General features: G+C 43.8%; 1 protein-coding gene across 5 annotated transcripts in view; it reads left to right on the top strand.

The window, feature by feature from the left end:
• Positions 1-12705, top strand: part of LOC124606047 (phosphatidate phosphatase LPIN2) — a 306193-nt gene that overhangs the window by 218771 nt on the left and 74717 nt on the right. The gene's annotated exons all lie outside the window — the stretch shown is intronic.

Genomic DNA, 12705 nt, shown 5'->3' on the forward strand with positions numbered 1-12705 from the left:
AGGAGACACGTCACTAGTAATGAAATCACTTCGTGAAATAGTTTCTGACCGGATTGTGCAGCTTATCTGAAAACGTCCGGTGATAAGATACACGTTCTTGTATCTTCAAAGAGAACAAAGCCGATGATTAATAAAAATCACCACTGTTTATCAGGATATGGATCCGAAACGACGTGTTTGACAAAGGAATGTCAGCTGATTAAGTCAGAGACTGCACTGTGTTATTTGCTTAGCAAGTTATATATATATTTTAAGGAAGCTGACACGTGTATTTATCACTTAAGTGAGAATTAAAGGTAAATAAAATCATACTATGACAAAATAAGTTGGATAATGCTAGACAGTTCTTCTCAGAGTGCTACAAAGTAGTGGAAACTACCGCCTTTGCAAGACTTGACGTCAAATAGTATGTACTTGGTACATCCTATCAAAACATTTTGAGAAAGCACCGTATTATCCACGTCCAGAAACCGGCAGTTCCTGGGATGCTAAACGTTGCCAGAGGTCGGGTTCGTCTAATCTTGGGGTGAGGAAGAAAGTGTATTGTGCAAAATCACCACTGTGCGGTGGATATGGAAGTGTCTCGACTCGCAGCTGTTAGTGTTGTGGCGCCGTGTCTACAAGTGCATTGTAGTAGCAGAATAAATTAAAGTCCCACGCTTGTAAATCTTAATGTGAAATGCTCCAGATTGCCGATCTGTGGTTACTATGCGTTCTTGAAGTGTTACTGAGAAGTGTCCTCTCGCAGCTCAGGAAGTGTAAGTCATTTGTCTGACCACAATCCTCACTCGTTTCGCTTTAGCTAGATGAGGAAGTTCCAGATTGGTAACTTCCACTATTGTGTAGCAATAACGTCCTCAAGTGCTACATAGAACTGAGATTTGGTAGCAAAGGGATAGTGAATCAAGTTCAAGCTCAGGAAGTAAATTTTGGCTGAGTAATTGTCACCTTGAAAGGAGAATGGCCATTTGGGATACATGTTAATGAACACTATCGGTTGTAGCCACTCCACAGGGGGAATACAATACTGCAACGATTTGTGTGTATCTATACAACAGAGGGCCAGGTTCTAGCCACATTATCATCCTCTACATGTCCGCCCCCAGTAGCTGAGTGGTCAGCGCGACAGAATGTCAATCCTAAAGGCCCGGGTTCGGTCGCGGTTGGGTCGGAGATTTTCTCCGCTCAGGGACTGGGTGTTGTGTTGTCCTAATTATCATCATTTCATCCCCACGGACGCGGAAGTCGCCGAAGTGGCGTCACATCGGAAGACTTGCACCCGACGAACGGTCTACCCGAGGGGAGGCCCTAGTCACAGCCTGCCGTTTTGGCCGAGCGGTTTTAGGCGCTTCAGTCCGGAACCGCGCTGCTGCTACGGTCGTAGGTTCGAATCCTGCCTCGGGCATGGAGGTGTGTGTTGTCCTTAGGTTAGTTAGGTTTAAGTAGTTCTAAGTCTAGGGGACTGATGACCTCAGATGTTAAGTCCAATAGTGCTCAGAGCCATTTGAATCCTAGTCACACGACATTATTATATGCTCTACATGTTAGACACTGTCATCTCTTGGCGCCTTTGGTCCAATATAGCCTATACGCTACATTGCAGTGTATGGAGAAAGAGTAAAAAGCAAAGGTAAGCTGTCTTCATTTCTAAGTTTGGATTGAATACGGAAGTGCTATATTATGTATAGTCCTGTTGGTGCTGGTATCCGTTTGCCTCCTTTCGACTTTGAATGGACTTATCTAACCGGTCTTAGGAGGGACCTGCAGTTTAACTTGCAATCGTAAAAGGCATAGATCACATTAACAAAACATTCCCAGCTGTGAAAGAAACGATAAGTGAAAGAAACATCCTAGACCGGACAGGGGATCCGAGGCTCGGACTAGAGGCGGTCGGCACGCGCATCAGGCTCGCTGTTACTCGTGACCTTGGCCGCTGTTCAGGAGTGGGGCAGTGAGAAACTCGGACTCGAGTAACAAAGGCTCACGAGTGAGGCGGCTCGGGTCACACACGTAGCAGAAGGGGAAATCGGAGAACTATGGTAATGCATGACCTGCAATGAAAACTGCACGCATTACAAGTACGATGAATTCATTACTTCATCGTCACAATAATCTGATCTTTGCATTTTCTTCCTTTTTGTGTTTACATACATTCTAGTATAAAAATCTACACACAGTTCATTCATTGACCATTAGTCTAGAAACAAAATGTTTGTATGCTATAATCATACTCAGGTTATGAAGTTCTACATCTACATCTACATTGATACTCCGCAAGCCACCCAACGGTGTGTGGCGGAGGGCACTTTACGTGCCACTGTCATTACCTCCCTTTCCTGTTCCAGTCGCGTATGGTTCGCGGGAAGAACGACTGTCTGAAAACCTCCGTGCGCGCTCGAGTCTCTCTAATTTTGCATTCGTGATCTCCTCGGGAAGTATAAGTAGGGGGAAGCAATATATTCGATACCTCATCCAGAAATGCACCCTCTCGAAACCTGGCGAGCAAGCTACACCGCGATGCAGAGCGCCTCTCTTGCAGAGTCTGCCACTTGAGTTTATTAAACATCTCCGTAACGCTATCACGGTTACCAAATAACCCTGTGACGAAACGCGCCGCTCTTCTTTGGATCTTCTCTATCTCCTCTGTCAACCCGACCTGGTACGGATCCCACACTGATGAGCAATACTCAAGTATAGGTCGAACGAGTGTTTTGTAAGCCACCTCCTTTGTTGATGGACTACATTTTCTAAGCACTCTCCCAATGAATCTCAACCTGGTACCCGCCTTACCAACAATTAATTTTATATGATCATTCCACTTCAAATCGTTCCGTACGCATACTCCCAGATATTTTACAGAAGTAACTGCTACCAGTGTTTGTTCCGCTATCATATAATCATACAATAAAGGATCCTTCTTTCTATGTATTCGCAATACATTACATTTGTCTATGTTAAGGGTCAATTGCCACTCCCTGCACCAAGTGCCTATCCGCTGCAGATCTTCCTGTATTTCGCTACAATTTTCTAACGCTGCAACTTCTCTGTATACTACAGCATCATCCGCGAAAAGCCGCATGGAACTTCCGACACTGTTCAGTGAAAGAAATTATATTCTTTAAGATGTGACATCGACTCCGCTATTTGGTCCACAGGACTGAAAGTATTGTTTTCAGTGTTTGTCTGGAATTAAATATAGTATTGATAAACATTTGCTGTGTCGACTACAGCTCCCTATCTCGATGTCTTACAAAGTCCAAAATAAATCGTGTTTTTCGAAACTACGTAGACGGCAAGAAAAAGCAAAGATGTAAACATAATGCTGGTTGTTCCCATAATGATCTCAAGCTGAAACTTGGACAGTCCCTTCGGTAAATAAGAAATATTATTCAAATTTTGCGCTCAAATCAAAGGAAAGCTTTTTCTAAACCTGTTATCAAAATGTTTTACATTCAAACTCCCGTTTCAAATTTTTTTTAAACCGAAACCAAGCGATATTCCCGGAACTTCGTCTGGAACTGAGCCTTTTTAAGTTTGTCTGGAATCGAGGTAAATAAGATGGCGAGCGAAGGAAATGGACCAGTTTTTGCAATTTTAACATGTCATTGTTCAGAAATTGTAAAAAGTGCAAGAATAAACTTAGGCACTATCATTTCAAATGGTTGTAAGTGTGAACAAGGGAAACCTCACGAAAATCCGATAACACTGGTTGGGCAGCGTGTTCATATGACATTAAACGACGCGAATCCCTAAAAAACTGAACGACTTGGTATTTTAAATTACCCCAGCTGGAGCTACACCATACGGCATGCTGAAAAAGAGAGAGTGAAAGTGAGAAAGAGAGGGAGATATATATACGAGCGTATGATAAACTCCTTCCTTCTAAAATATCTCTCTTCTTCATACCTCCTATATGTTCCCACAGATGACGTGTCATTGATCTCATTTGTACTACGATTGCAGTACACCCGAGGTATCTTATTTACCCCCAACTTCCTGAGTGGAAGGCATAAGTTCTAATAAATGTTCATCAACCTGCAGTCTTCAATAGTTGTTCTCCCCTGGGCATAATACAGCACGTAGGTCGTGAATCCGTTATCTTGTGGTTGTAAGAAACTCTTAGGGAGGAACTGTTATTATACAAATAATTAAATTTCCGATCAGTTCGTTTATACGGGATGCCACCCACTTTTTAGTGGCAGAACACTAGAAACTGCACAATTACATTCCACTTTGGAATTTCAAATAATTTCTATTCTTCAACAAATTAATGAACTGCATATTTCTGCAATTACAAACACACACTTTTCCCAACTACACGTCCATACAACCATACAGTGCTAATAAAGTCTTAACCTGACACCGACCGCGGCAGACATGTCTGGCCTCCGAGGCTTCCAAACCTGCTCTGATCTTACAGCCGAACCACTTCGCCTGCTATCCAATTTAGGCGAGGATCCGAAGATCACCGAAGTGATGATAGCACGCTATTTGAGAGATGCTTTAATATGAAATCCAAGTGAATATGCTGCATAGTTTGTCTAATATTAATAACAGAAATTTATCATTTTGGGGCGCAACTTCCGAACGCAGCAGCCAATCGCGGAGAAGAGCCACAATTTAGGCGGTCTTTTTCACGATACCCGTACCGAGCAAACCAACTGTCAGCGGTACCTCACACTACATTACGTCATATTGTCACTGCTGCCTTCTCAACTGCTCTAAAAAGAGCTTCTTGTAGACGAGTATGATCGCTACAAAGCCAGAAATATTACAACCAGGTCAATCCAGACCTGTCCAGTAGAATGTATGTCCCATCCGTTACCTCCGTAGAACAAGTAAGCCACTTCGTCGTCGCAGCATTGTGAACGAGTGGCACACGATTGTCAACGAGCTAGGGGAGAGCGTTGGGAACTCGCAGTATACTGCCGAATTCTGCTCCATAGCACTTCGTGGCTGCGAGTAATCGATTATGTTACATTGCGGTGACGAGCTTACGAAATAATCCGAAGGCTATGACTGTCTGTACCGAACACTAGGGTTTATAGTGTGACACCCATCGACTGTGAGGTACAAATCCACGCTTATGGTCGGAATTGCGCAAAAGCGAGGCCTGGCGGTCATAACCTCAGTATAGTGAGAGAGCACACCTTCACATTATTCTCTCGAGAAGGTCCGAGCCCAGGAACGTTTGCCATCGATTTAAAGATTGCATATGACACGCCCCGTTGCACAGTGTGAAATTCTGTTTCTCCCTGTTACGGTATGTAGCGTTCTCATTCTGCTCCTATGACTGAGCCTTGAAAGGAAAGGAGAATGCTAACCAGGAACTGACACTTGCTTATCCTACTCGAAGGAGAGCAAGCGGGTGCCTTGTAAGGTGCCAAGCTTGTACATCTGCTCTTACGACCTCATCGTCCATTAGACGCTGAACATTAACCTTCTTTTTTTTCACAAACCAAACAATAATTACGGATATTGCAGTTGTTTCAAAGAAAATGCCTTTTGCATGCTGCACATCGAATTTTTTTTTTATGTCGGGATCCCCGAAATCCGCTTTTCGTAAACTGATTTCCCAACACCGCTTCTGGGTGGTGGGGTAAATACTCCGGTATCGATTCGAAAATGCGGTTATGGCTGCCGAACAGCCACTTCCAAAAGTGATATTCGTTGTCTGATAAACTTAACTGTCCCGGCGGGGTCAGGGATTTTCTCTGCCTCGTGATGACTGGGTGTTGTGTGATGTCCTTAGGTTAGTTAGGTTTAAGTAGTTCTCAGTTCTAGGTGACTGATGACCATAGGTGTTAAGTCCCATAGTGCTCAGAGCCATTTAAACCATTTGAACCTTTACTCCGACCTGGTGAAGATAGCCAACAATTGAGTAGTATTCGAGAATGGGTCAGCCTAGTGTTTTACAAGCGGTCTCCTTCAGAGCTGAACCACAAATTCTTAAAATTCTCCCAGTAAACCCTCCTTACCGCAGCCCTCACAAAAAAAGTACGAAAATACTGATAACCGCACTTGTTCGTGCAGACGAAATCGTACATTTGATTTACAGGAATCGTTCGTGTAAAATACTTATTTTTCGGAAAACCGATTATTTGGTCGGGCTAGAGAATTCGATGCAGCCCTAACAGGTAGCGGAAAACTATTGCCGAAATTTGGGTTTCGTTATCGAAGTGTTTTGTAGCACGTAAATGCGGTGAATATAATATTGGAAGAAAACAATGCTTTTGATTGTGTACTAAGTTGTGTGGCAGATGATCTCTTTTCAGCTTTACTTATAATCTATTACTCGTAGTTCGTTTCTATATTTAGTTCCCTGTTAGCAGTCATTACATAAAACAACCATGTCATAAAAATAAACGTACAATTGAGAGGGCAAAACAAACAATCAATTTGAAACATAAAATAGTTGTTGCTCTGCGCACCGCAGCGAATCCCGGATGTTTTTATCCTCGAAATTCGGCGCGCGACAGTCAAGTGTTGGGCCGCTCACGTGCCTGCATCACGGAGGAGGAAGCGCACTCTTCCGGTTACGTGCACGAGCCCGAACCCTGCTGGCGCGCGGCCCGCTGTTGTGGCTGGGACAGACCCGAACCCTCTGCATCCGCCGCAAGCTGCCGGACTACCGCAGAAGTCTGTCGGCTGCCCTCCCAGATGAAACACACAGTATTACGGGCGCGCCAGTCTTCGTTTCCTCGGTCCGTATCACGAGGCGCGTGAGCCAAACGTAGGTACCATAAACCCGTAAGCATTTCCTGTACGGTATTTTTACATCCCTTCGCTCATTGCTCAAGAGTTGAGAATAATTAAAAATGTAATCATTTTCTTCCAAGTGGCCAAGGACAAAATGACAAAATGAAACAACAGAACATAAACTAATCATAAGCATCGCAGAATTAAATAAAAAGACAAAGAAAAGAATAAAATAAAAAATTGCCCTAAACTAAACTGCACACTTAAGTAGTGTTCATTCTATAATAGGCCACATCGGTAACGTTTCATTTGCGATTAAAAGTTCACTTGAACTTCGAATCCAAGTGTACTGGAGCATGTGGGAGTTCGTTGGGTCTTCTTGAGACGCGGATATTGAAATCCATCGAGAAACCCCACCTTTTCAGATTGTTCTTGGATCAGCCAGCACGTGAGTCCAGCCTATTTGGTGACTTCCATTAAGTCCACGATTGTTTGTACCCAGGTTGTAAGGCATTACCATTAGGTGTCTGCATTTCTGATGTCTCAGCTTGTAATATGCCCCGTCGGTGTTAATTTGACCTATTATCCACATTGGTCTTTCATGAAAATTTGAGAGGCGCAAAGTTTGCAATAAACTTTCTTGTTTATTTAGCTCGTCATGTAGAGTTGGCTCCAGTTCTTCTTGTCTCGGGGTCTGATTCCTGAAGTAGAAAATGTCACATTTGAGGTCCTCACGGTTGAATTGATCTAAATACATTTGAAGATTGTTGTTGCAGAATTTTTGTTTCTACGTAAATATATTTTTTCATATTTTAGTGTATCGTACAGTTTTTTGATTTTTCACATTAACAAAGCCGAAATTACATTGTTCGCACAAAATACAAAAGTACGTCCGATCACATCAGAGGCAAGTTTTCCACACTATGTGGAAATAACTGTATTCCAAAGGGTTGACAGTTTTTCTTAACAAATGAATTTCTGTTAGTTTCTGTTACATTATTGCTTCCTATTATTATTCCATAAATGAATCCATAAATAAACATCGTAACCAGTACAATATTACGTAATCAATAATTGAAATTTTAAGTTTGCCAATACTTCGTGATTTCAAATGTTTCTAAAAAAAATTAACTTTACATTCAGAACTAGTACTTATTTACTATAACATAGAGACTAAAACATTTTATAAAGTAATTCATTTCCATAAATGTTAGCTTGAAATATGTAACATACTGAGTATAAAATTACATGAAAGTTTTCAGAAAAGCAGCTGAGATAATACTGACCTGTCCAAAATTCGAAAAATAATACTGGTATCAACAACTAGTGTTGAGGAAAAGTAGTGCTAGAGGTGGATGTCAAGTTACAAGCACTAATGTAGAAGACAAAGGACCAGTAATCTGGAGGTCAGCGTTTCAAATCTCTTCTGGGCATCCCGACTTAGGTTTTTCGTAGTTTCCCTGAATCTCTTAAGCCGATGTTTGTCTCTATCGATTTCCTTCCCTGTCCTGACCTAAATAGATTTTGTGCTCCGTCGTTATGGACCATATCGCCCATGGGACGCTCAGCCCTAACATTCTTTCCTTCCTTTCAGTGCACACTGTGTCAGCCCGCATTTGCAGTGAATAGGACTTCAGGAATAATGTTCGTACGAATCATGCTCACTCGAAGGAGCTTGTGCTAAGCTAGAAGCGCAGACTAATCCTTTTATGTCCCAGACGTAAAAATGGCTGCATTGATTACTAACCGCGTGCATTGCAAAAGATGGGAGCAGACGGTATAGTCTGTATGTATTGTAAGCACCGCTGTTGTACGAAAGAGTTACTGTTTACTGCAAATAATTTACTGCTGAATCTAAGCCAGCGTGTAGAGTAAATTTAAAATGGTTATTAGTATGTAAGGGGCCTTGCCGCAGTGGCTACACCGGTTCCCGTGAGATCACCGAAGTTAAGCGCTGTTGGGCGTGGCCGGCACTTGGATGGTTGACCATCCAGCCGCCATGCGCTGTTGCCATTTTTCGGGGTGCACTCAGCCTCGTGATACCAATTGAGGAGCTACTCGACCGAACAGTAACGGCTTCGGTCAAGAATACCATCATAACGACCGGGAGAGCGGTGTGCTGACCCCACGCCCCTCCTATCCGCATCCTTCCCTGAGGAGTACACGGCGGTCGGATGGTCCCGGTAAGCCACTCGTGGCCTGAAGACGGAGTGCTATTAGTATGTAAGACATTGGTGCTAGCAGCTATCAAGCACGCCCTGTACACGCCGGTATATCAGATAGTCAATAATGAGTATAAATAGGCTGTACCTCCAGTGCCATCCATTGCTCTCCGTCAGTACTCTCATCACGTTTATGTCAACAAACACCAATGCGCTCACTACTCAGCAGCAAAGACTCTTGAGGCAAGTCATGTTTCTGATTCTTCGGAAAACTGTCTGCGTTAGCTGATTCTCATCTCGCACAGAAAGTTATGGAGTACCATCTTCAAACAACCGCAGCTGGTGTACGGGAAACTGTTGCCAGTGAGTAGGTGTAAAGAGATACAGGATGATATGGATGGAATTTTTATTTAGTGCGAAAAATGGCAGAGTGACGTGAATGTACCTAAGTATTTTGGTGCGGATGGATAGGAAAATATTAGTATAACATTTTAATACATGTAGAATTAAAGGGTATGCTGCTTCACTTAGTCATATCCATTGAATATCTCAGCGGAACGTTGCGAATCAACATGAAATAGAGCGAGTACATAAGTTTCGTCGTTGAAAAGGCGACTGTCCGACATCGGTTTCCTAGGGAAGTTAAGCGAGAGTATAGCATACCTCTACATCTACTTCTACATCCATACTCCGCAAGCCACCTGACGGTGTGTGGCGGAGGGTACCTTGAGTACCTCTATCGGTTCTCCCCTCTATTTACAGTCTCGTATTGTTCGTGGAAAGAAGGATTGTCGGTATGCTTCTGTGTGGGCTCTAATCTCTCTGATTTTATCCTCATGGTCTCTTCGCGAGATATACGTAGGAGGGAGCAATATACTGGTTGACTCTTCGGTGAAGGTATGCTCTCGAAACTTCAACAAAAGCACGTACCGAGCTACTGAGCGTCTCTCCTGCAGAGTCTTCCACTGGAGTTTATCTATCATCTCCGTAACGCTTTCGCGATTTCTAAATGATCCTGTAACGAAGCGCGCTGCTCTCCGTTGGATCTTCTCTATCTCTTCTATCAACCCTATCTGGTACGGATCCCACACTGCTGAGCAGTATTCAAGCAGTGGGCGAACAAGCGTACTGTAACCTACTTCCCTTGTTTTCGGATTGCATTTCCTTAGGATTCTTCCAATGAATCTCAGTCTGGCATCTGCTTTACCGACGATCAACTTTATATGATCATTCCATTTTAAATCACTCCTAATGCGTACTCCCAGATAATTTATAGAATTAACTGCTTCCAGTTGCTGACCTCCTATATTGTAGCTAAATGATAAGGGATCTTTCTTTCTATGTATTCGCAGCACATTACACTTGTCTACATTGAGATTCAATTGCCATTCCCTGCACCATGCGTCAATTCGCTGCAGACCCTCCTGCATTTCAGTACAATTTTCCAATGTTACAACCTCTCGATATACCACAGCATCATCCGCAAAAAGCCTCGGTGAACTTCCGATGCCATCCACAAGGTCATTTATGTATATTGCGAATAGCAACGGTCCTACGACACTCCCCTGCGGCACACCTGAAATCACTCTTACTTCGGAAGACTTCTCTCCATTGAGAATGACATGCTGTGTTCTGTTATCTAGGAACTCTTCAATCCAATCACACAATTGGTCTGATGGTCCTTATGCTCTTACTTTTTGTTATTTAACCTACTGTGGGGAACTGTATCGAAAGCCTATAAAGGAGGTGGCGTACATACGTTTGTGAGACTCATTATTGAGTACCGTACTCATTGTGTGTTTGCAACCCCTATCGCCGGCCGGTGTGGCCGTGCGGTTAAAAGCGCTTCAGTCTGGAACCGCGTGACCGCTACGGTCGCAGGTTCGAATCCTGCCTCGGGCGTGGATGTGCGTGATGTCCTTAGGTTAGTTAGGTTTAATTAGTTCTAAGTTCTAGGCGACTGATGACCTCAGAAGTTAAGTCGCTTAGAGCTCAGAGCCATTGCAACCCCTATCAGGGCGGATTAAGGTAAGACGTCGGAGCAACTGAGACGCGCGCTGTTAGATTTGTTACCTATCGATTCGGCCTATACAAGAGTCATACGAGCTTAGATGTGAATCCTTAAATGAAAGACGCGATACTTTCATGAAATGCCATTGAGGAAGTTTAGAGAACCACTATTTGAGACAGACTGCAGAACAATGCTACTGTCTCCATCTCTCGTAAGAACAAAATAAGAAACATGGGGGCTCATACAGGCAAACGTTTTCCTCTCGCTCGCTCCATTCGTGATTAGGACAGGAAGGAGAACTGCACCCTCCGTCATGCACTGTTCAGTGACTTGCGGCTGGCAACAAAGGCTCGACACGCTGAAATATCACCTACTGAGCTATTTTAATCAAAGTATAGTGCGGCTAAAGAGAACTTCACTTTCATCAGTCAACGGCCACCTCCCTCTGCCCTCCGTCCGTCGTCCGTTACAGCAAACAGCTCGCACATCGGCGATGTAGGTGTAGATGCATTAAAGCCTGTGTAGGGGAGTCCAGCTTACACATTTGTCACTGGTGCATGCGTGACATCATTGCGATAACTTGTGGACGCTTCGCGGCGCCAGAGCAGCTGAAGTGTGACTTGGTGGGCGGTTGCGTTGAATGGGGGGCGTAGTGGTGTTAGTAGCAAGCTGCGGCTTGTCAGTCCCCGTAAGCTGCCGCCAGGGCTACATCCGCAGCACTCAACACGGCGCTGCGCAACTGGCGATGTACAGGCTGTTTGTTGCAACGGACGGCGGAAGGAGGGCCCCAGGAAGCCGGCCGCTGGCCGGAGCAAGAATAGGTCTCTGCAGACGCCCTATACTTCGATTAAAATAGCTTTGTGAGTGACGTTTCAGCGAGTCGGGGCGTTGGTGCCAACCATTCAAGTGTAGTTCTTATTCCGCCGTCACGTACTCACTGTGTTTGCTGTGTACGTACATGCCGTCTTGCCAGTTGTGCCTGGCTGCACGTCGAGGTGTGTTTCAGGCAATAAGAAAAGTCGTAAGACCTACGTGCAGAAGTATAGTCCTATCCCGCAGAGGTAAATTTTTAGTGTAATTATGGCACATATATCGCGGTGGCGTATGATGACTTCTCTGGAGAACGAACAACTTCTCAGTGAGAACACTGATCGTATGAAACCCAGCTTGTGCTGTTCGGTCAGGAGATCCAGAAGGCAGCAGATAGCGAAGCTGAGGCTGAGGCCATGCTTTTTGTTTTTCAGCTAGCGCTAGATACAAGTCCGACAGGTGACGAAGTACACTATATACACTTTCTATAGCTTTATTTACGTCCAAAACACGTCTAGGATTTTCACTCATCTTCAATTGGCATAAAGCAGTAATATAATTTATTATATTATATTCGAGTCGATTGCATTTTGAATGTTTCAGTTGCCCTCGCAAAATAATAATTTCTGTAGCTACCGTGGTTTTCATGTCGTACAATTAGTCTTATATACAGTTAAGTGCACATAATTTAATTTTGTGCACTGTAATTTCTTGCTTCGGACTTATCTACATATCTCGCCGACTTTCATATATTCTGCAGTATAGCATTCCCCATGTGACAGACTTACGGGCTGCACCAAGTGAGGTTGCGCAGTGGTCAGCACACCGGACTCTCATTCCGGAGGACGACCGTTGGTCTCTTCCCCCAAATCAACCAATTAATTTAAGGATTGCCTTACACGCCAAATTACGCCTAGTGAAAGATTACAATTTTCGTGCTTCTTTGGAAAGTACGTCTGAAGTCGGTTGCACTATTGTACTTAAAATCTATGACCATCAAACTCCATAAAACCTCTTTATGAA

The sequence above is a fragment of the Schistocerca americana genome, chromosome 1 (genome assembly GCF_021461395.2).
Source record: "Schistocerca americana isolate TAMUIC-IGC-003095 chromosome 1, iqSchAmer2.1, whole genome shotgun sequence".
NCBI lineage: Eukaryota > Metazoa > Arthropoda > Insecta > Orthoptera > Acrididae > Schistocerca > Schistocerca americana.